This window comes from Culex quinquefasciatus, chromosome 3 (assembly GCF_015732765.1).
Source record: "Culex quinquefasciatus strain JHB chromosome 3, VPISU_Cqui_1.0_pri_paternal, whole genome shotgun sequence".
NCBI classification, from domain to species: domain Eukaryota; kingdom Metazoa; phylum Arthropoda; class Insecta; order Diptera; family Culicidae; genus Culex; species Culex quinquefasciatus.
In genome coordinates, this window is record NC_051863.1 from 154,897,258 (window position 1) to 154,923,241 (window position 25,984).

The 25,984-nt window shown below is 31.3% G+C and overlaps 1 protein-coding gene across 3 annotated transcripts in view; it reads left to right on the plus strand.

The window, feature by feature from the left end:
• LOC6050296 overlaps positions 1-25,984 on the plus strand; it is an 88,028-nt gene that overhangs the window by 54,610 nt on the left and 7,434 nt on the right. The gene's annotated exons all lie outside the window — the stretch shown is intronic.

A 25,984-nucleotide genomic window follows, 5' to 3' on the forward strand; every position in this document is an offset into this window, starting at 1 on the left:
CAATGTTGTGGACTCGTTGGAAAGGTCTCTCGATTACCTAACCAACGATGGGTTGAATGATGGATCCGGACATCGTTTTCATACATTTAAGTGAGATCCGACTTCAAAAAAGTACATAAATATCACTTAAGTGGTCATAACTCAAGACAGGGTTGCCAGATCTTCAATGTTGTGGACTCGTTGGAAAGGTCTCTCGATTACCTAACCAACGATGGGTTGGATGATGGATCCGGACATCATTTTCATACATTTAAGTGAGATCCGGCTTCAAAAAAGTACATAAATATCACTTAAGTGGTCATAACTCGAGACAGGGTTGCCAGATCTTCAATGTTGTGGACTCGTTGGAAAGGTCTCTCGATTACCTAACCAACGATGGGTTGAATGATGGATCCGGACATCGTTTTCATACATTTAAGTGAGATCCGACTTCAAAAAAGTACATAAATATCACTTAAGTGGTCATAACTCAAGACAGGGTTGCCAGATCGTCAATGTTGTGGACTCGTTGGAAAGGTCTCTCGATTACCTAACCAACGATGGGTTGGATGATGGATCCGGACATCATTTTCATACATTTAAGTGAGATCCGGCTTCAAAAAAGTACATAAATATCACTTAAGTGGTCATAACTCGAGACAGGGTTGCCAGATCTTCAATGTTGTGGACTCGTTGGAAAGGTCTCTCGATTCTCTAACCAACGATGGGTTGGATGATGGATCCGGACATCGTTTTCATACATTCAAGTGAGATCCGGCTTCAAAAAAGTACATAAATATCACTTAAGTGGTCATAACTCGAGACAGGGTTGCCAGATCTTCAATGTTGTGGACTCGTTGGAAAGGTCTCTCGATTACCTAACCAACGATGGGTCGGATGATGGATCCGGACATCGTTTACATGCATATAAATGAGATCCGGATATATGTGAAAACACATTTTTATACATAACTTTTGAACTAGTTATCGAAACTTCAAACAATTCAATAGCGATGTATGGGACCATGAACCAAGTCGAATGCAACCGGTTTGATCAAAATCGGTTCAGCCAGTGCTGAGAAAACTCAGTGAGAATTTTGGTCACATACATACATACACACACACATACACACACACATACACACACATACACACACACATACACACACACAGACATTTGTTCAGTTTTCAATTCTGAGTCGATATGTATACATGAAGGTGGGTCTTTGAGCTTTTAATAAAAAGTTCATTTTTAGAGCAGGATTATAGCCTTACCTCAGTGAGGAAGGCAACACGATTTTCCATTCCGGACCACCCTCAAAATTTCGCCTTTTTCAGTAATTATGAAACTCTAACTTTCAAAATGCCAAAATAAGAATACTTATATAAAATTTTGTAAAGAACCCGGTAGTGAAAACGAAGCAACAAGATTTTTTGCGGAAAACACATTGAAATCAATTTTAAATTTAAGGCTGGACTCCGTCGATCGATTCTACATCCAAGTTTCTACAAAATGAATCTACGATTTGTGGTTCCAGAGATATTGCAGTTTGTAAATGAGTGTTTTCCGCAATTTTCTTAGGACGAAAAATTTTGCTCATAGGTGTCAACGCAAAAAAGTGCCAAAATATGTGACCACAGTGGCGAACCTGACACATGTTGTTCAAGAAATTCACCAGGAAGCCATACATAGTTTTTTTTTCGTTGTGCGGTAGCCTCTGCCCTGCATAATGAAGCATGTTCCCACGACTTTTACCACCGATCAAACGTGCAAGCCATCCCGGCAGTGCCCTCATTATGCACCGGCTTGATCGATGATGGGTACGGAGCAACGTGCATATTGCTTGTATAATCTATATAATTACATTAATTGCGTTAAAAATTTAACCTTTCTGGTGGCTCACCTGTCTGGAAAGGATTCTCGTTACAACACCACCGACCAGCTAAAACGCGGTGCTGGCGAGGGAAAACACGACAAACCACAAAGAAAGTCGCTGGGACAAAGGTGGGCACGGCATATCGGGTTACGGGCCAACAATCTCCGCTGGTGGCGGTGCTCCTCAGCTCAGGTGCGTCGTGGCAGTGACCTGTCCAAAAGCCTGGGCGGCCGGTAAGCCCCGGCGAACCAGCCTGCTCACTTTTAGTGTCATGCATGATTTTCGCACCTCGATGGAATTATAAACAAAGTGCATAGAAAATTATAAAAAATAGACAAAAAAAAACTAACATAATCCACATCAAAGTTGGTTTTGGTACGGAACCACTAAAAAAATATAATTCAGAATAGTACATAAATATCACATAAATTATCATAACTTGAACCAGGGTTGCCAGATCTTCAAAATGTTTGAATCGTTTAAAAGTTCTTTCGATTATTACCAAAACAATGTATAACATGATGATAATTGATGCGATTTCCGGTTATTTATCTAACATTCGGAAATATGCCAACAAACATTTTTTATACATAACTCGAAACTTCAAACAACTCAATAGCGATGTATGGAACCCTAAGCCGCACGGAGAAAAAAGAGTTCCCAAAATCGTGAAAAAAATCGTTCCATGGGATTTGAACACTTTGTTCGAGGTTCTCATTTTCATGAACGCTTGTTCACGATTTTGGGAACTCTTTTTTCTCCGTGCGAGTCAAATGCGACCGGTTTGAACAAAATCGGTCCAGCAAGTGCTGAAAAAAATGAGTGACAATTTTGGTAACACACACACACACACACACACACACACACACAGATTCAAAGACAGGTCATTTGTTTAATTTTCGATTCTGAGTCGCTAGGTATACATTTAGAGTGTAACAAAAATGACTTTTTGGCGGGCATTCAAGGGTTTGTTCCGGTGGGCATACTAAGCCCAAATCCAAAATATGAGCTTGATTGGACGTAACAGGAGCTGGCGCTCCGCCCTTCAATTTTAAATGGGATTTAACCCGTAAAAAAAAGATTTTTTTAAGAATGTCACCTTTTGAGGCACTTTGGCCACTGAAGCGTTTATTTTCAATATCGTTGGCGTGTAGGCCAGATCCTGGCGCATCTATTGTAACCCTGCAAAGTTAGAAAAAACACGTAATTTTAAAATGAAAATTTTTGTTCTAAATGAAAAAATGACCCTTCTGGGTTATTTCAGATTCAAAAAATACATTAAATTTCCCATAAAATGACATGTCTCACGATTTTTGACAGTTGAGTAACGGGAAATGGCAGCGATTTTAAAACTATTTTTTAACTTTTTTTTGATGAAAAATACGTTTTTTTCGGAATTTTGAGTACACCATCAAATCGGGCGTCTAATTTTACCCAAAAGTCCCTTTGACATCAAACTTCTATCTCTTCACGGTTGCAAGCTACAAATCACTGAAAAACGTGTCTTAGCAAAAAACCAGAAAAATGAAAGGGGTCGTACCGCCCCACCATCACGAGATATCGAAAAATGGACCTCGGATTCGTGATCAGGGACCAACATTACCCCTTAGAGCAAAGTTTCACGAAAATCGAAGAGGGGTCGGGGAAACTTTTTCCGATTTCGTGTGAGTTGGTGGAGAATTACCCAGTTGTCAAACTGATGTTGACGTTTCAACATCATTGTTCGGCAATTTCCGAACACGAAGTTTCAAGCTTTTGACAGCTGTCAGTCGCTCCAATTACACAAAAAAATTGCAGACAATTTTGTATATTGAGACAACACAGCAAAAAAAACATGATAAAATTACATCTGAATGGTGATAGATTTTGTGACCGAAAAAATGTGCAATGTTCTCTAAGATCGTGTAAATTTACTTAAAAATAGCATTGAAGGTAATATTCAACAATCAAATTTATCAACCATCCGATATTCAACTTTTTTTACCGTGTGTTTGCTTTGCTATTTAGACTGGTAAGAAGAGGTTTTTAAAAAAAAAAAAAAAAAACAGCTGCACAACAAAATTTAGAATTTTATTCATTGACATAAAATTTACTAAAATTAAACTCTATTGATTGGAGCGTGTTCAAGAAGCCCAAATCTATCATACCTTGATGGAACTGAAGCGTTTACTGACATCAACTTTAAAAATGACGATTTCTGGAGTCTTTTTTTGAAAATGTTCAATAAACCAAATTTCCAGTTTTTGACTTTTGGGTGTTTTTAAAACCGTCTTGAGTAAGAGGTATTAAAAAATACCCAAAAAGCAAAAACTGAAAATTTGGTTTATTGGACCTTTAAAAAAAACTCCAGATTTATGCAATCAATCACCTTAACTATATGTTTTACAATTCAACTACAGTCCATACTCGATTATCCGAAGGCCTTGGCAAAATTTCACTTCGGATAATCGAATCACGAAAAAAAAAATTTCGTTGTGAATTTTTTTGTTTTTGAGCTAACGTTTGACCCTCAAACTACTCTAATGTGATTTTGAATTTTTAAATCCAAGATGCCGAACAAAATGGCGATGATGAAAAAACAAAACAAAATGCCATTAAAGAGTTTGATCTGCAAAAGGATTATTTCCCATTCACAGTGAGAACAAGAACACGATATGAGAAACCCACCATGAAGTCCTTCCCATTCCAATGAGGGGCAAATTTATATTTGCTCAAAGAAGTAAAGCAGTCACATTGAAAAAGCTTACACGTCCTCCAACATCATATCACGATGTTAGAAAACGCATTTCAAAAGCCCAAGCTCCCAAGCAATCTATCAAAACATCATCCTGTCCCGGCCACCATTCCTGGTTACAACTTTTATACGATCAATTTGCGGAGCGTAAACAGCCATATAAATGACGTCCTCCCGCTCCTCACACCATTCAGTTGATTGAGCAAGGAGCAAGCTCGGTGTCAACACTATCGACGAAAGTTTTCAATGGGCCAGACACGCACGCACGCACGCACGCACATACACACAGTAATGTGAAACGCAGCATAAAACACGGGTGTGTGTTTTCACAGGGTACATATTCTCACACGTGGTGCTCTTTCACTATACTCTGGCTGTGAGAACATGTTCGAAAGCATGCATTGCACACTCTGGAGTCCTTTTTTTCGTTTTAGTTCAAGATGTAGGGGAATACCGTGCTTGGTGGGGTTTTGAATAAAATGGGGTATTTTCCCATACATTATCTCAATATAATAATACATTTTTTAGAGCCTTTCACTTTAGTGCTTTAGTCGAGCATTTTTATCAATTTTCAATAAATTTAAAAAGTTCTACTCGTAAACATTCACATAGTGCGTCCATACCGAGAAATCCCGGAACAAAATTCCCGGGATTTTTCTAAACTTGGGAATTCCCAAATCCCGGGATTTATTAATTGTCCCGGAATTCCCGAAATTAAAAAAAAAAAACAAATTTTGGCCTGCAAATTTGGTTGTGCAAATAGATGACAAGTTGAATGTTAAGTAATCCATAAGAATTTTAAAGCATTATCATTTGTATTCGGCTCAGCTGGCATTAGTAATTTATAGATATTTTTTTAAATGAAATTTTAACATGAAATACAAAAATTATTTAAAATTTTAAATTAAATAATTGACTGATAGGGGAACTATACCCTTTTTCACCCTATTTCTATTATCGGCCTATCAGCACTTTGATCATGAATTACAGCTTTTATAAAGTGTTTTTGACGGTTCCAAAGTAATAAATAGCTCTAATAAAAGTGAGTAAGTAACTCTCCATTGTTGATACATCTGAAAATGTTGATTTAATAGGTAAAACGGCAAAAGTGATGAGTGACTAAAATGGGTATATTTCCCCTATTTTGACACTTCTTGTTTTTTTTTTACATTTTTTAAGATGTATTTCAAGCTTTTCTAGTCATGTCATATAAACAAAATATACAAAAGAAAAAGGATAAAAAAATAGTTTACTGAAAATCCAAATTACAAAAAACTACAAAAAACAATTTTTATTATCTTATAAGCTATTTAAAAACTGTCGTCCTTGTTAAGATTGAAATGTAGCCTATCACCAATAAATATTTTGAGCTATGTTAAGCTTTTAAAACATAACAAATATAATAAAAACAAAGATTAAATGATTGTTTTAAAAATTTCCCGGGATTCCAAAAATATTTTTCCCATTTCCCGGGAAATTCAAATCACGGGAAAATTGGACGCCACACATTCGCAGCCCTCAAATGAAAGGAAAAAGCACTTATCTAATCTCATTGAACACAAGGGCAGCCAGAAAGCAAATCGAATGAAACAGATTCTATGGACGGACCCACACTTCATAGAATTATCAAAGTAGACGACTTAGGGAGCGTTCTTTTATTACGTAACGCAGTTGGAGGAAGGGGGGCTCGGAGTCCGTGTTACGCTACATACAAATAAAATGCGTTACGTTTGATTATCCGAAACCTCGAATATTCGAAGTTTAGATTATCCAAATCGAATCACAAAAAAATGCTTTGTGTTTTTTTTTTACTTTCTTACATTTTTACTTTTAACATCAAATTCGGGTTCTGTGATCCCATTTTAGTCAAATTTAAATAGCGTATTGCCTTTTAAAAAACAAAATACATTTTTTCAATATTTCATCACCACCATTTTGGATTTCAAAATGTTAAATCACTTTAAAGTAGTTTAGGGGTCATACTGAACCTCGACAACCAAAAATAAGACAATCAAAAAAAATCGTTTTTCGATTATCCGAAGTTTAGTTTCTCCAAGGCCTTCGACTAATCGAGTCTGAACTGTATTGCCGACATTTTTAAGCAAACCGGTTGGAATTGAACCCAACACATTCTGCTAATCGCCATTGAGTTAGATTGGAAAATTTTACCTAATTTTCATTGAATAGTTCTCTACGATTTCAAAAAAAATGCGATTTTTAAATTACCGTTTTTTGATTTGGATTAAACTTTGTCCATACATTCCCTTTGTCAAATGAAGTCATTTTGCATATTTTTTCTCCATGCAAGTCTCCATACAATTATGGGAGCTGGTCAAACAAAATGGGTTTGCGAATGTATGAAATTCTATACCTAGAGAAGGGATTTTCTGATCGATTTGGTGTCTTTAGCAAAATTTTAGGTTATATGATTTGGACTTTTCCACAAATATAGGCACCCGGAAAAAAATGCGATTTTTTTTAACTTTTTATCGCTAAAAGTTAAATTCTTGAAATACGATAATAGCGCGTGATGGTGCAAAATCTGGTTTAGGAGATATGATTTATTAAAAATTTGGAAAATATCGAAAAACTGGACAAAAATGTATAAAAAATCCTTTTTAAAGCAAAATTCAATTTGCAATCGAAAAGTTTTTTTCGCGAAAACTTTACACGTAGCCTTATGTGTGGGACAAACTTTCCTCGCGTTTTCTTCAGCTTACTGTTTTTGCTTATGGGACATTTATGCGAACATTGGAAGTTTAGCAAGATAGAGATCTGAAAAGAATGTAGTTTTGTGAGTTGAGTTCAACATTTTTACAAAAAAAAATCTTAAGAACCCCCCTCGAAATGATTTTTTTTTGTGAAACGCGTTTGTTTCTCCGCTTGATTGTTACCCTGTTTGAAAAATGTCGCACGTCGTGCGAGCTGTCGCGCGGTTTTGATTTTACCGTTTCGATATCGATTGGTCGAAAGGACGACAAACGGACGACAAACACTCGACATGCCCGACATTGTTTTTTCCATCGATTTTCCTTCAATTTGACGTCACGATTTTCGTCGACGCAGTTTGACAGTTCTCTTCAGTTGGTCTTGTTTGGACTTGATCAAATCAGAGAAACTTTGAACCGAATCGAACCAGTTTACTTTGTTGAAAAGTTCGTGTGGATTTTTGCCGGTTGATTGGTAAGTTGTGTTGCTTTTTTTGCGAGCGGCTTTATCACAGCAATATTTATATTCCAAATTTTCTGATTTCGGCCTTCGTGGTGGAGGAGGAGGACAACGGGTCACATCGTTGCTCCGGCGGGCCATGCCGAAAGACGGAAAGGGAAGCACCCGGTCTGTGATCGAGGAAGCGGATTGGTGTTTAACTTTCCGCGGGAGGTGGCGGTGCATGGTTTTTATACGGTGAGTTGTGTTTTTGAAACGATAGAGGAGGTGTGCATCGTAGACGATTGCATCGTAGACGATTGGACGACGAAAAATAAATGAGGACGATGAAAGTGTGAGGAGGAAAGGGCTGGGGGTAGGGACTGGACAATTTAAAACCTGAAACCATCACAAATTCTAAACAATAATATTCTATTTTTTCAATTCTGATTCTTTTCAATTCCACAATTCAAATTTTCTAAGATTCAAATAAATATAAAATAATACAATTAAAAGGTATGGTTTCGTTCAAAAATATGATAAAAATTAAAAATATATAAAAATATAAAATTATTTCTATTCAATTCAATTCTGTTTATTTCTTTGGTTATCTTTTAACAATACACTCAAACCCCGATGGTTTGACACCAACTGTTGTCAAACGAACGAGGTCACTTTTTAGTTTGACACCCTTTTTATACGGATTATAAAATTATAAAATTATAAAATTATAAAATTATAAAATTATAAAATTATAAAATTATAAAATTATAAAATTATAAAATTATAAAATTATAAAATTATAAAATTATAAAATTATAAAATTATAAAATTATAAAATTATAAAATTATAAAATTATAAAATTATAAAATTATAAAATTATAAAATTATAAAATTATAAAATTATAAAATTATAAAATTATAAAATTATAAAATTATAAAATTATAAAATTATAAAATTATAAAATTATAAAATTATAAAATTATAAAATTATAAAATTATAAAATTATAAAATTATAAAATTATAAAATTATAAAATTATAAAATTATAAAATTATAAAATTATAAAATTATAAAATTATAAAATTATAAAATTATAAAATTATAAAATTATAAAATTATAAAATTATAAAATTATAAAATTATAAAATTATAAAATTATAAAATTATAAAATTATAAAATTATAAAATTATAAAATTATAAAATTATAAAATTATAAAATTATAAAATTATAAAATTATAAAATTATAAAATTATAAAATTATAAAATTATAAAATTATAAAATTATAAAATTATAAAATTATAAAATTATAAAATTATAAAATTATAAAATTATAAAATTATAAAATTATAAAATTATAAAATTATAAAATTATAAAATTATAAAATTATAAAATTATAAAATTATAAAATTATAAAATTATAAAATTATAAAATTATAAAATTATAAAATTATAAAATTATAAAATTATAAAATTATAAAATTATAAAATTATAAAATTATAAAATTATAAAATTATAAAATTATAAAATTATAAAATTATAAAATTATAAAATTATAAAATTATAAAATTATAAAATTATAAAATTATAAAATTATAAAATTATAAAATTATAAAATTATAAAATTATAAAATTATAAAATTATAAAATTATAAAATTATAAAATTATAAAATTATAAAATTATAAAATTATAAAATTATAAAATTATAAAATTATAAAATTATAAAATTATAAAATTATAAAATTATAAAATTATAAAATTATAAAATTATAAAATTATAAAATTATAAAATTATAAAATTATAAAATTATAAAATTATAAAATTATAAAATTATAAAATTATAAAATTATAAAATTATAAAATTATAAAATAATAAAATTATAAAATTATAAAATTATAAAATTATAAAATTATAAAATTATAAAATTATAAAATTATAAAATTATAAAATTATAAAATTATAAAATTATAAAATTATAAAATAATAAAATTATAAAATTATAAAATAATACAATTATACAATTATAAAATTATAAAATTATAAAATTATAAAATTATAAAATTATAAAATTATAAAATTATAAAATTATAAAATTATAAAATTATAAAATTATAAAATTATAAAATTATAAAATTATAAAATTATAAAATTATAAAATTATAAAATTATAAAATTATAAAATTATAAAATTATAAAATTATAAAATTATAAAATTATAAAATTATAAAATTATAAAATTATAAAATTATAAAATTATAAAATTATAAAATTATAAAATTATAAAATTATAAAATTATAAAATTATAAAATTATAAAATTATAAAATTATAAAATTATAAAATTATAAAATTATAAAATTATAAAATTATAAAATTATAAAATTATAAAATTATAAAATTATAAAATTATAAAATTATAAAATTATAAAATTATAAAATTATAAAATTATAAAATTATAAAATTATAAAATTATAAAATTATAAAATTATAAAATTATAAAATTATAAAATTATAAAATTATAAAATTATAAAATTATAAAATTATAAAATTATAAAATTATAAAATTATAAAATTATAAAATTATAAAATTATAAAATTATAAAATTATAAAATTATAAAATTATAAAATTATAAAATTATAAAATTATAAAATTATAAAATTATAAAATTATAAAATTATAAAATTATAAAATTATAAAATTATAAAATTATAAAATTATAAAATTATAAAATTATAAAATTATAAAATTATAAAATTATAAAATTATAAAATTATAAAATTATAAAATTATAAAATTATAAAATTATAAAATTATAAAATTATAAAATTATAAAATTATAAAATTATAAAATTATAAAATTATAAAATTATAAAATTATAAAATTATAAAATTATAAAATTATAAAATTATAAAATTATAAAATTATAAAATTATAAAATTATAAAATTATAAAATTATAAAATTATAAAATTATAAAATTATAAAATTATAAAATTATAAAATTATAAAATTATAAAATTATAAAATTATAAAATTATAAAATTATAAAATTATAAAATTATAAAATTATAAAATTATAAAATTATAAAATTATAAAATTATAAAATTATAAAATTATAAAATTATAAAATTATAAAATTATAAAATTATAAAATTATAAAATTACAAAATTATAAAATTATAAAATTATAAAATCATAAATTCAAAAATTTCTACAAATCACATACTCTTATTTTTTCAAATTGTATTATTCTCAAAATTCTTGATATTCTCAAAACTTTTTTTTTAAAATATCAAAGATTTTATTTTTATTTTAAAATTATTCAGATATTTTAAATTTTAACGATTCTAACATTCAAACATTTCATAACTGCTTAAAAACTTTATAGTTCATTGCTTTTTTAGCAAGGACTTCAGAGTCCCAAGAAACAAAATTCTCCATACAAATTTTTGATAAAAAATCAACATGCGTTGATGTTGATTTATCTGAAATTAAAAATGTTTGAATTTTTTTGTTGTTTTTTTTCCTATTTTTTTCCTAAAAATGTACAAGTTTAAATTGACCAACTTTTTTTTAAATTACATTGAAAGTTAAATTTTACATTTTTAGTTATGTTTTTGAATGATTTAGCCGAATGACGTAATCTTTTTTCAGGTAACCAAAAATATTCCAATCGAATCCTGCTGACAACCCAGCGTTTCCGTATTGTCCCACGGAACGGAAGCTGTAACGATCGCAAAAACACCTGCACTGGAAGTGCGTAAACCAACGTTGTCCCGTAGGCCATCAATCTGTGAGAATTAAATGGAAGCGCCGCTCCAGTGCCGTATCTACACGCTGGTGTCGACTCCAAAAGATGGCTGACAAAGTCCGGCCAAGATGCCGAAGCGACGAGATGAGCTGAAAGACCAACCGGAAGACAACGCCAAAAACCACGTGAAGATTGCGACACACAACAAGAAAAATTAATGAATGTTTGTGAAATCGAGTGAAAAAGATTAATTAACAGAAAAAAATATATCTAAAAATAATTTAAAATATTTTTTCTTTTATTTTTACTGCAACATAACCTAAAAAACAGCACACGACAAAGGCACGACAACCTAAATAACAAAACCGTGCGACGTCGGTCGAATGTCGTACGACAATGTCGAACAATTTCGATGATCGATCGCACGACAAATACGACATTTTGGTGCAAAAACGTATGACATTCGTGCGAAAGTCGCACGACATTGTCGTGCGACGTCGTACGGTTGCACGGACGACAAACGACGGACGTCCGACGGACTTTTCAGTCAGGGTATTTGCCATCAAGATGACACTTCAAACTCGAAAAAGTATCGAACAGTATTCGAGAATGACAGGAAAGGTAATCAGTAATCCACAACGGAATTGCAAAAGGTTTTTTTCGGAACATTCGAATCTCTCTCCTTAAACCAACTCTCCCCTATTTCACCGGGTCACCAGCTTCCGACAACCGCGTCTGTGTGTTTTATCCTACCAGGACGACCAACGATCTGGCCGGCCGGGTGTAGTGACGCCTGCATGCTGATGATGATGAGGTAGGTACTCCGACACCCCTCTTCAGACGGCATCAGGCAGCAATTTTCGCGTCTAGAGTCATTGAGAGCACTCGCATGTGTTTATATGCAGCTTTTTTTTTATTTTTTGCATAGCTAGTGCAATGCCAGGTTTTGTCGGCCATTGTTTGTAGGAAAGTTTACCCACCTTTCCTCCTGCAGTTTCCTTTATTTGGGGAGGGGGTCCTTATGGGTATAACACTCGCGTGTCGAGATCATGCCCGGGCAAAGTGAAAAGAATATGGCACCATTTTTTCCCACTTATGGTTTCTGGCGAGTCTCGAGTACCTTTGCACACATTTTTTTAGTGGATTTGCTTCCTGATCCTATGGCCTGATGCTTTGCTTTCCTCATCGATTTCTGGTTAATGCACACCATCCATCAACGGAAAACTATTCACTTTGCAGGATTTAATGGTTGATTGTTGAAACTCTTTATGTCTTTAGATATCATATTAAACACAATATTCTAGAACATTAAATCGACTTGTTTTTTTTAAATTTAGTTTAGTTTTTAAAAGTTTAAACAATACTATTCTAAACTCTTCCAACCACAACCATATCGATTCCCAGGCTCTATTGCTTCAACAAGCATGATGGTACGCGGGATGCAAATCAATGAACTGTAAAGCTAGCAAATTCCCCTTGTTCGCTCTATTTGTTTTTTTGTTTTTTTGCTCTCAGCACAGCTTCCAGCTTTTTTTAGCGGGAGTCCTCTTACGACAGCACTTTTAAACAAGCAAACACTCCGCCCTCCCTGAACAGCAATTGCATGGCTTGGCAAAATCAGACCCTAAACAAACACGTCCTGGCGTGGCGATCTTTGTTCTATGCCATCAATCTGGTGCATCCGACCGGGGTGGCTCATCGACGACAAGCAGAGCTAACAGCCGGAGTCGGAGTAGTTGTTGTTCGTAGCAGGTACTTGGCTTGATTTTACATCAGCTCTGTGGAACACGCTCCGACAACGTCGACCAACTTGGACATCAGATGGGACATTTTTTTCACAAATCTACATCCAAGGCAAGGCGAAAAAAAAATTTCGGCTTGTTGCTTTTTGCAAATACCAATTTGACAGCTGCACATTAGGGTGCCCAGAATACCGGACTTTTTTTCAAAACCTCGCTCCACAAGCTGAATATTGTTTCTTGAGCTATTTTAGGACTATGGGCCAAATATGAGCAACATCGGGCAACATTTACCCATTGATACTCGGAGGTGAAGTTTGTATGGGAAAAATCGAAAAAATGTATGGAAAACCCAAGTTTCTTACGGTGTTGTCTGCATGGTGCGCTACTTCCATCCAAATATTCCCAAAAGTGAGATTCTTATTGTAAATTTAATGCTCTACAACTTTGTAGAACATACCAAAGCTGTAAAACTCGATCCTGAAAAGTTATTAGCGATTTAAAAATGTCATTTTTGTATGAAAAACATTTTTTTCACCAACTTCAGGCTCGGGTATCAATGGGTTAATCTCAACCAATTTCGCTCAAAATTTGCACAGATGCTTAAAATAACCCAAAAAACCGTTTTCAGCTTGTGGAGCAGGAGGTAATTTTTTCTGGGCACCCTACTGCACATATAATAAAGTTGTGCATCGATATATTCGAAAAACTGCATCTTGGAATTTCTGATCGAACACATTTTTTATATTTCACTGATTAGAGCAACTACACAGAAAAAAAATCAAATTCCCGTAATCGTGAATTGTGATCATGAATTTGAGAACCACGAAGGAATGTACACTAGGGTGACAATAAAAAAAATTACATCAGGGATACCCTCTGATTCGATTCCTTAGGCAAAAATAAGTATCTGTGCAAATTTTTAGCCAAATCGGTAAAGGTTAAGGGGTCGCTTTTGACCGTTGAAGTTTATATGGGGCAAATCGCAAAAATGTACGAGACAAATATCGTTTTAATATTTTTCTGCCAGGTGGCGCGGGTCTCGCCCAAAATTTTCCAAGAGTGAGATTCTTGTAGGAAATTTAATTTCCTACAACTTTGTCGAAGAGTGCAAAACGATCCGAGTTGATCCTGATTTTTGATGATTTTTCTAGTAAAAAATATTTTCTTATGTACTTCTTATATACGATATACCCCTTATATTCTTTCAAGTATATAAGCCAATTTCTTTTCATCGCATTGCTAATAACTCATCAGGATCAACTCGGATCTTCTTGCACCCTTCGACAAAGTTGCAGGAAATTGAATTTCCTACAAGAATCTCACACTTGGACAATTTTGGGCGAGACCTGCGCCACCTGCTGCCAAAATCCTGAAGCGATGTTTTTTCCCATACATTTTAGCGATTTTGCCCATATAAACTTCAACGATAAAAGCCTTAACCGATTTGACTCAAAATTGGCACAGTAACTTATTATTGCCCAAAGAATCGATCCAGGGGGTATCTCTTCAGATTTCCCAAAATTTTCATTTTTTCTTGTCACCCTAATGTACACTCAACCCCCGGTGGTTGGTCATTTTTTCGTTTGACACTTTTTTAAGTTTGTACCCCATTGGTTGGTACAAGTCAAACTAAAAAGTGACAAACTGTCACTTTTCACACGGCGCTCACGCACACTATCAAAACAAACGTTTGGTAGTGTGTGTGAACTCCGTGTTAAAGGGGTGTCAAACTAAAAAGTGACCCCGTTCGTTTGACAACAGTTGGTGTCAAACCAACGATGACCTATACATTTTAGGATGTTTTTTGTAATTGAAATACGCAACTTTTGGTACCCTAAGATGTATAGGGGTCATTCCTTCCCAAGTGACCACGCGTCCAACATCGACCTTCACCAAATCTGCTCATATTTGGCATGGGGGTTGTTTTTGCCCCAAAAACAAAGAATCCAAAGTTTGGTGACATTTAGTCCACCCCCGCGCCCGTGGCACCCCCCTCTTTTTCTGAGATTTTTGAAAAACCTCATTTTTAAAATGCATTTTGCTAAGAGAAAAGTTTACAAAAAGTGAACTTTCGGGTATGCATATTTGAAGATTTTTTGACGTAGAATCGAATGGCATACTCAAAATTTACGTACAGTGTTGCCAGATATGAAAATTTTGCGTTTAATGTTTTAAAATGCATTTTTAACCCTTTGGACGAGCACTTACGGGAAAACTGACAATTGCATTCGATTGCTGAGAGTTTTTTACATTAAATTCAATCAAAACCTCAGGGTAAAATGAATATTTCTTGAGATATCACATTTTTAAGTTGGAAAGCTCTGTATTGCACAGCAAATGTTTTACTTAACCATCAATTTTCAACAGTACATTGCGTGAGAGCATAGTAGGCCTTGAAATTTGAATATTTTTTTTTCAATTTCTTAACGAAAGCAAGTGAATGTCCCAAAATTGAACTTATGTATGTATGTGTTGTATGTATGTATGTATTTATGTATGTATGTTTTTATGTATGTATGTATTGTATGTATGCATTTGAACCCCCGTCTTGGCAGGACTTGGCGTGGTTCACGGATATAAGAAAATGACAAAATGTTTAATTTCGAGCGCATCAACAGGAATTTTCTAGTTTTATGGCCCCAGAAGCTAGCCTGATAATATGAGCTTATTTGGTTAATGTTTAGTGGGTCCAGTTTTGACCTGAAGTTAGGATGGAACTTTAATTAATTTACTATGGGGAATTTTCACTTTTAACATCTTCTTCGACAAAGTTTCCCAAAACGCTATCAAATTTTCTTATTGTCAAAATTCTCTAAGATTTTGATCCGGGGAACAACTTTGTAGAACATCGCAAAGCGCTAGGAATTGATCCCGAAAATATATAAGTTAATTTTTTGAGCATGTTTTTAAATTTTTCCAAAAAAAACTCCAAAAATCCTTCAGGTCAACACTGGACCCACTAAACGATTCTATGACAATTTCCGGAATTCCATTTCCCGGAATGGACGTTTTCCGGAATGGACATTATCCGGAATGGACGTTTTCCGGAATGGACGTTATCCGGAATGGACGTTATCCGGAATGAAATTTCCCGGAATGGACGTTTCCCGGATTTTTTTTTTATATTACCTGATATGAGAATGAATGGAATCTTGCCTACTCACTTACTTGTGGTTAAGAATTATTTAGTTTGTACTCCGTTGGTTTTGACAACAATATGAATATAAATACATGAATGATAAAAAGAAAGTGAAATGTTCGGACATGAACAATAGAAGCAAGTGTTGACTATTGAAACAATACTTTATCAACCACCACGAGATGTAACAATGTAGATCGATAGATATTAGATGTTTTTTACATTCTTTCAATGTGTTGTTATGTAAGAATTTTCCTTCTTTTGTTAATCATTTGACTTATGTGACTAAATTCTACCATATTTTACTATAAAGCAGAATGATTATTTTCAAAGAAGGGAAAACCTCAAGTAAATAAAAAGCTTTTCAGAAAATCAATGTGTAATGTGTCCTGTTAAGAAAATAAATAGCTTGAGTGTATTTTTAAAGAATGAAAAACCTCAAGGAAAAATACATTATACATTGATTTTCTGAAAAGCTTTTTTTATCTTGAGATTTTCCCTTCTTTAAAAATACACGTTCTTTCATCAAAGTAATGGGATTTTATGTAAGAATTTTCCCTTCTTTTGTAAATTCTACTAAATTTCAACTAGTTTTTGTTAAGGAACTCTGCACTATAAAGAAGAATGTGTTTTTTAAAGAAGGGAAATCCTCTAGAAAAAAAAGCTTTCAGAAAATCAATGTATAATGTATATTTTCTTGAGGTTTTCCCTTCTTTAAAAATACACGATCTTTAATCGATGTGATGGAATTTCGTGTAAGGAATTTCCTTCTTGTGTTAATCGGTTGACTTTTGTGACTAAATTCTACCAAATTTTATTATAAAGCAGAATGTTTATTTTCAAAGAAGAGAAACCTCTAGAAAAATGAAAACCTTTTCAGAAAATCATAAGCATAGATAGGTGCCCAAAACCTATTTTTCAACATTTTGCGTCTGCCTCGGGATTCGAACCGGCGACCTCTCGATTGTGAGTCCAGTGCGCGGTCCGATTGATCCACACAGGCAGACATGAAAAGCTTTTCAGAAAATCAATGTATAATGTATATTTTCGTGAGGTTTTCCCTTCTTTAAAAATACACGATCTTTAATCGATGTGATGGAATTTCGTGTAAGAGATTTCCCTTCTTGTGTAAATCAGGTCACTATTGTGACCAAATTCTACCAAATTTTACTATAAAGCAGGGTGATTATTTTCAAAGAAGGGAAAACCCCAAGAAAATTTATAGCTTGAGTGTATTTTTAAAGAATGAAAAACCTCAAGGAAGTACACATTATAAATTGATTTTCTGAAAAGCTGTTTATTTACTAGAGGTTTTCCCTTCTTTGAAAATAAACATTCTGCTTTATAATAAAATTTGGTAGAATTTAGTCACAAAAGTCAACTGAATAACACAAGAAGGGAAATCCCTTACACGAAATTCTATCACATCGATTAAAGATCGTGTATTTTTAAAGAAGGGAAAACCTCAAGAAAATATACATTATGCATTGATTTTCTGAAAGCTTTTTTTTTTCTAGAGGATTTCCCTTCTTTAAAAAAAAAACACATTCTTCTTTATAGTGCAGAGTTCCTTAACAAAAACTAGTTGAAATTTAGTAGAATTAACAAAAGAAGGGATAATTCTTACATAAAATCCCATTACTTTGATGAAAGAACGTGTATTTTTAAAGAAGGGAAAATCTCAAGATAAAAAAAAGCTTTTCAGAATATCAATGTATAATGTATTTTTCCTTGAGGTTTTTCATTCTTTAAAAATACACTCAAGCTATTTATTTTCTTGACTGGACACATTACACATTGATTTTCTGAAAAGCTTTTTATTTTCTTGAGGTTTTCCCTTCTTTGAAAATAATCATTCTGCTTTATAGTAAAATATGGTAGAATCAGGGTGACCACTCAAATCCCATTTTCAAATTCCCGACTTTTTCCCGACTTTTTTAGAACATTAAATATTAGCCATAAACTATCTAAAAAATGATTTCAAAGCAGACATACTTTGTAGAAAGTCAATATCAATCATCAAACAAAATTAAGAAATAAATTTAAAAAAAATACTAATTGTTTTAAAGAAATCACTAAACTTAACAATAAAATCCTTAAAAAATGCTAAAAAAAATAAAACACTCATTATCTTGAAATAACTGAAAGCTTAACAATCAATTTCAACGTTTATTTTTAAAATTGCCAAACATAAATTTGTTGATACTTGGTTTTAACTCGAAATGAAAAGGGGATTGTAAAAAGTTAAAAATTACAGAATTGAAATTTTATTCTTAATTTTATTTTTATTTTATAAAAAAATGCTTTAAACAGTATTACGGTTATCAAAAAATTTCGAAACTTCTTTTAAAAAATGTTGTACAATTTCCCTTTCTAATTTTGTAAATATTGATATATCAATATATGTAAGCCCCATACAAACCTTTGGATAATCGAACTTCGGATAATCGAAAATTTAGGCTTTCTTAATGAACGTAAAAAAATCCAATTTTTCATCCAAAACAAAACACGATTTGAATATTATTCGATATTTCAGTTTTCCGACAACTGAAAATCAACGAAAAATGTTTGAGAGAATCAAAAATTTGGAAAGAGTATTTGAATTTTGTTTTATATTTTAAAATATTTACCGCAAAGAAATATTAACCAACATCTTGAAAAAAAAATTAATTCAGCTAAATATTTTAAAATATTTACCTATTGCTTAACAAAAGTAGACATCGCTTTTCGAATGTTTAAGCAATGTGATAATATGAAATGGAATCATAATTTAACGCTGGTCACAATCATTTAAATTTTGCTCTATTTTCATATTGGTTTTTCATAAGATTTGTTTGATAAACTTGAAAATAAAATTATCTAAAGCAGGGGTGCTCAAAGTTTTTGGAGGCCGGGCCAAATTTGAAGCTCAAATAAGCTTGAGGGCCAAATTTACAAAAAAAGGTTTAAAAAAAATCAAATTACGTTATTTTAATTTAAAAGATTTAATTTAAAAAAAATGTCAATTCAAAATAATAGAAACCACAAAATAACGGTTTTCTATCGGTATTGTTGATTTCATTGTTTCAGGCATTCGAAAAAAAAAGTTTTTAGCTGAATGTACTTGTGTTTTCAAAAAAAAATATAAAGTTTTGTTTTTATATTATGGAAATGGTGACATTACATGTTGAAAAATTCATCTAAAGGCGTTATTTTATCTATAAGTTAAGTATGGCTTATGAAAAATCGTTGAGAGCCAGAATTTCAACATTTCAATGAAAAAAATGTTAGAAAATGTTTTAAGCTTCCGTATAGTTAAACGTCGTCGGTTAAACTGCAATCATTATTTAAAAAAATATATGGTTCGACAAAAAGAAAAGCATTTTAGAGAAAAAAAAAAACATTTATTTATTTCATCAAAAATTCACTAAAATTCAAATTATTTTCAACTAACCCAAACATTCTCAAATTATTTTAAATGCAAACGATATCATATTTAAATACTTAATTAATTTCAGCTGATTGCACTTAAATTTCATTTTATTTGCAGTTTTTTTTTCACTTAAAGTATTTTGAAAATATATTTTTGCTCCTGGTTTTTCGAGCCATTTTTTAATAATGGGGGAGGGGTGGGTTGATCGACGAAAGCTTTGTAAAATATTTACAACAAACTTGATCCTCCGATTTCCACATTTTATCTGCCTGAATCAGTTGGTATTCTATCAGATTCGTTATCTAACTGTGATGAGTTCGAATCCCGGAGGAAGTGCAATGTAAGTTTGACGGTCAGTTCATAAAAGGGGCATTAATAAAGTCACTTGCAAATTAATAAAGAAAACTTATATTTTTGCAACTCTTACAGAAATTTACCTAAGTCAAACTTGAACGTTTTTTAAATATTTCCTAAAATGTTTGATGAAAGTTTTGACAATATTTACTAGTTTCACTCACATTGATACGTGTGAAATTGTTTAAATTTCAAAATTTTTGAACAAATTATCATAAGTTTTTTATAAACAAAAAATTAAAAAGATTAGCATATGAAAATTTAAAATAAACCTTAATTTTGAAAAAGTATAAAATCACTTTACAAGTGGTCAACCGGCCATTTTACATGATCATTCAAAATGGGTCCACGGGCCACAAAATATCACCTCGCGGGCCACGTTTGGCCCGCGGGCCATACTTTAGTCACCCCTGATCTAAAGATAAATGAGCAATTCCAGCTCAAATCAGGAATTTTTCTGGTACTTTTGTACCCGACCCTCTCCGATTTCAATGAAACTTTTTAGACATGTTATCCTAGGCCTATATAAGCCATTTTTGTGTATATGGAGCCAATTGCACTCGATAATGACATTTGAGAAGGGTGTAAGGGTTTTAAATATTTTTGTATTTTGTAAATTAAATATTGCTGTATCTCGAAACTGTTGCATCGTATCAAAAAGTGGTCAAGGACAAACTTGTAGGAAATTTGACGGGCTTTCCGAAAAAAATGCACTGAAAGAAAAATACACGCCATTTCTATGAGATTTTTTGATTTTTAAGTTTAAAAGTGAAATTTTAAGGTGATGTCACGATTTTTTTTCGTTCAAAATTTTTGTGGAAATAGCCTTAGATGTATCAAAAAGACTCACGAAAAATGCAGGATGGTATATCTCTCCTAAAAAAATCAAAAAATCATTTACTAAACCTGTTTTTTTGAAAAGTGGTCTAAACGTCCAAATTTTCAAAAACCCATAGTGGGAATCGATTCCCCAGACAATTTTACATAAAAGTCTCCATATTGACCATTGTCCTATGTCCAATCCTTGGGAAGATACAGCGATTTTAAAAATAAAAATGTTGAAAAAATGGGTTTTTTTGTGGTTTTTGGCAATTTCTATATGACAGACTTGTTTTTTCAGTCTCGAAAATATTTTTACCGGAAAGCTCGTCCGATTTCCCATAAGTTTGCCTTGGACAGCATTTGAATTGGATGTATGGGCTTACAGATATAAGCATAATTACATTGCTCTTAACTAAAAATAGTATATTTTTTTCAGTGTGGTAGAAACCTGGATAGTAAATGAGCTTACTTAAATATTAGAAAGAGTCAAATTGAAAAGCTGTCAAAGGCAAACTTATGGGAAATCGGACGAGCTTTCCGGTAAAAATATTTTCGAGACTGAAAAAACAAGTCTGTCATATAGAAATCGCCAAAAACCACCAAAAAACCCATTTTTTTCAACATTTTTATTTTTAAAATCGCTGTATCTTCCCAAGGATTGGACATAGGACAATGGTCAATATGGAAACTTTTATGTAAAATTGTCTGGGGAATCGATTCCCACTATGGGTTTTTGAAAATTTGGACGTTTAGACCACTTTTCAAAAAAACAGGTTTAGTAAATGATTTTTTTATTTTTTTAGGAGAGATATACCATCCTGCATTTTTCGTGAGTCTTTTTGATACATCTAAGGCTATTTCCACAAAAATTTTGAACGAAAAAAAATCGTGACATCACCTTAAAATTTCACTTTTAAACTTAAAAATCAAAAAATCTCATAGAAATGGCGTGTATTTTTCTTTCAGTGTATTTTTTTCGGAAAGCCCGTCAAATTTCCTACAAGTTTGTCTTTGACCACTTTTTGATACGATGCAACGGTTTCGAGATACAGCAATATTTAATTTACAAAATACAAAAATATTTAAAACCCTTACACCCTTCTCAAATGTTATTATCGAGTGCAACTGGCTCCATATACACAAAAATGACTTATATAGGCCTAGGATAACATGTCTAAAAAGTTTCATTGAAATCGGAGAGGGTCGGGTACAAAAGTACCAGAAAAATTCCTGATTTGAGCTGGAATTGCTCAAATAAAATAGATTGATTCATAAAACGTATTACTCAAGAAAATCTGTGTCATATGCATCATAATCATCCATTATGTATTAAAATTTTAATGTCTTAAACAGCCTTTTCATACTCAAACAGACTAACATAGTGAAAGAAACTTTTAATTAAAAAAAAGTTACTGAAGGCAAATTGAGTGAAATTAACTTATAAATTTTAAAAAATATTACAAAATTTTTCAAGGGCAGAAAAAAAAGTTTGCTTGGAATTCCAGACTTTTCCCGACTTTTTGTGAAAAAATCACAAATTCCCGACTTTTTCCCGATTTTTCGCGGAATTTGGCGAATTCCCGACTTTTTCCCGACTTTCCCGATTTCCCGACTTCAGTGGCCACCCTGGGTAGAATTTAGTCACATAAGTCAAATGATTAACAAAAGAAAGGAAAAAAATGAAAGAATTGAAAGAATGTAAAAAACATCTCATATCTATCGATCTACATTGTTACATCTCGTGGTGGTTGATAAAGTATTGTTTCAATAGTCAACACTTGCTTCTATTGTTCATGTCCGAACATTTCACTTTCTTTTTATCATTCATGTATTTATATTCATATTGTTGTCAAAACCAACGGAGTACAAACTAAGTAATTCTTAACCACAAGTAAGTGAGTAGGCAAGATTCAATTCATTCTCATATCAGGTAATATAAAAAAAAAATTTCGGGAAATGTCCATTCCGGGAAACGTCCATTCCGGGAAATTTCATTCCGGATAACGTCCATTCCGGATACTGTCCATTCCGGATAACGTCCATTCCGGAAAACGTCCATTCCGGATAATGTCCATTCCGGAAAACGTCCATTCCGGGAAATGGAATTCCGGAAATTGTCATAGAATCCCACTAAACATTAACCAAATAAGCTCATATTATCAGGCTAGCTTCTGAGGCCATAAAACTAGAAAATTCCTGTTGATGCGCTCGAAATTAAACATTTTGTCATTTTCTTATATCCGTGAACCACGCCAAGTCCTGCCAAGACGGGGGTTCAAATGCATACATACAATACATACATACATAAATACATACATACATACAACACATACATACATAAGTTAAATTTTGGGACATTCACTTGCTTTCGATAAGAAATTGAAAAAAAGAATATTCAAATTTCAAGGCCTACTATGCTCACACACAATGTACTTGGATTCTTTGTTTTTGGGGCAAAAACAACCCCCATGCCAAATATGAGCAGATTTGGTGAAGGTCGATGTTGGACGCGTGGTCACTTGGGAAGGAATGACCCATAGGTTATTGCTGAAATTTTCAAGTTATCTCAGTTTTAGTGAAAAAAGTTGATTTTTCCCCGTTTTCGTCATTTTCCCATTAATGCGCGTGGCACGTCGAAAACCCCAGTTTTTATTTTCAAAAAATCGTATCTCGGAGTATTGAAAACCTAACTTCACCATTTTTTGATACGTTATGTGAAATTTTCCGAGAAATCCGATAAAAATATTTTCAGACATAGGCTCTTTGGTCCCGAGACCTTCAAAACAGCATTTTAAGTTTTCATACGACCTTTTCATATGTTAAGCTAGATTTTAGAAACTTCTTACTATTTTTGCCAAATATATGGCTATAGCCAAACTAATCACCTTTCTTTTCCGTATAGGACAGCTAAAATCGGATGAAATGACGCGGAGATATGATTTTTTGAAAAAAGTGGTTTTTGCGAAAATCGACGAAAATGTGAAAATTTATAAGTAACTTTTTCACAGTGTCTCCCAGTATTGCCGTTAGGCCATGCGTTCTTCAATCCGGTTAACCGGTAGTCGATTTTCTTTATCCCGATTGTTTTTTTTCTGTTTCTCCCCTAAATCACCACCATCAAAAGCAAAAAATACAATCGCCTGGTTAGCAGATATTGCTCCGGGTAATTCCGTACGCCGACAGGCAGTGCAATCTCAAACATCACAGCCGTCATTGTCGAACTTCATCACATTCAACGGACACACAGGACGAGGATGATAGTTTACTCAGCAGAATCGGCCTCTCGTCATCGAAACGATGACCGAAGGAGGTTTGCGAATTATTCCATCAACCCAGTGATGTGTGGAATGGAGCTCGGTCAGCTCTGTGTACCTTTCTGATTCGATGATTCTTTGGATGTTGTTTTTTTGTAAAGTTCTCAACGGTGTACTCTCGTCTGCCGTTGAGAGGTATACGTTGAAGATTCCACTTTGCAACACCTCTGCAATGTGGCCAAGTGCCCATAGTAACGGTTAGTTGCAATTTTTGCAACATTGATATTTTTACAGAAAGCGTTGAAGAAGATCTCAAGAGTCTTCAGTTGCAACTGGTTGAAGATCAGAAGATGCAATGCAACACCTCCTGAGAACTTGCTTTGAAATGTGGAGGAAAAAAATATTTAAACACATACTGTTAAAATAACAAAAAGTGTTATGGAATTTTCTTGCAAAATCCATTTTTGCATAAGAGTTGAATAACAGATAATGTTATCATAACAAAATTTGTTATTGGTCTGATATTGGTTGAATGCCAAAACAACTTGAGAATAACATTTTTCGGAAGAATAACTCCAATTGTTATTGGGATGATCGGATTAGTTGTTAAAATAACAAAAAATAATAACAAAGATTTGTTTGACGAATAACTTAAAATGTTATTAGTTTGTTATTACAATAACATTCCAATAACAAAAAAATCATAACGTCGAATAACGAACCTTGTTATAAATAACATAATATGTTATTGGCCTAGTTTTTTCAAATATCAAAAAATGTTATTCCCAAGTTATGTCCGTCTGCTCGGGATGAAAAATTAAATCCTTACCCTAGAATGATGTAGCTATTTATGAAAAAAAGAGTTATTTTCATAGAGCTTTGAAAATTTTCCCCGCTTTAATCTCAAAACTCGAGAAAACTTTCTTAAGAATTGAGGGTTGAGGATTGGGTCATACAAATTTCAGCATTTTTGCACGACCCAATCTCACCCCCCAGACCCAATGTCACCCCTGATAACGGTACTCTCCATGAAAAATTTTTGGTGGCTTCAATTTTGTTTTATTAGTTTCTTTTATGCATTCAGAATTCAGACTTGACACTATGTTTGCCAAAAAAATTGAAAAGAGTTTCTTTTTAATCCATTATTATGCAGACTCAACGATGCTGGAAATCCATCAAAAAAAGGCTTTTAAAATTTTCAAAAATCTGACTCTCAGGAAGGAAATTTCTTATCGATTTGGTGTCTTCAGCAAAGCTGTAGGTTAGGAAGACGACTGTTTAGGAAAAAATATATAGCTTTAAAAAAAATTAAAGATTTTTCAAATTGATTGAGTTTAAGCCGCATTTTGATACATTTTTTCATAAAATTATTTGTATAAGGTCCTTTTCCTTTTTGGTGCTGGGACATGACTATGATCGAGTCAAAAACAGATAGAAATTATTTTTTTTTAAAAACATATTTGTTTTCACAGAACTTCTTTTGTTCAAAATAATGCAAAAGGTAGAGAAATTAGTTTTGATACCCCTATTTGTTTCCAAAGAACTGGGCATGTTAAAAACATAAGAAAATTACAAGATTTTTTTAGCAAATAATTTTGTAAACCTGGATCTTGTTTTGAAGAATATAAAAGTCATATGAAAAAATTTCAAAGCCAATTTATTTTGAAATTTTTAAACTGGTTATGAAAAAATATTAAACACTAGCAGATATTTATTTAAACGAAATATTTTCACAGAAAATATAATAAAAATATTTTT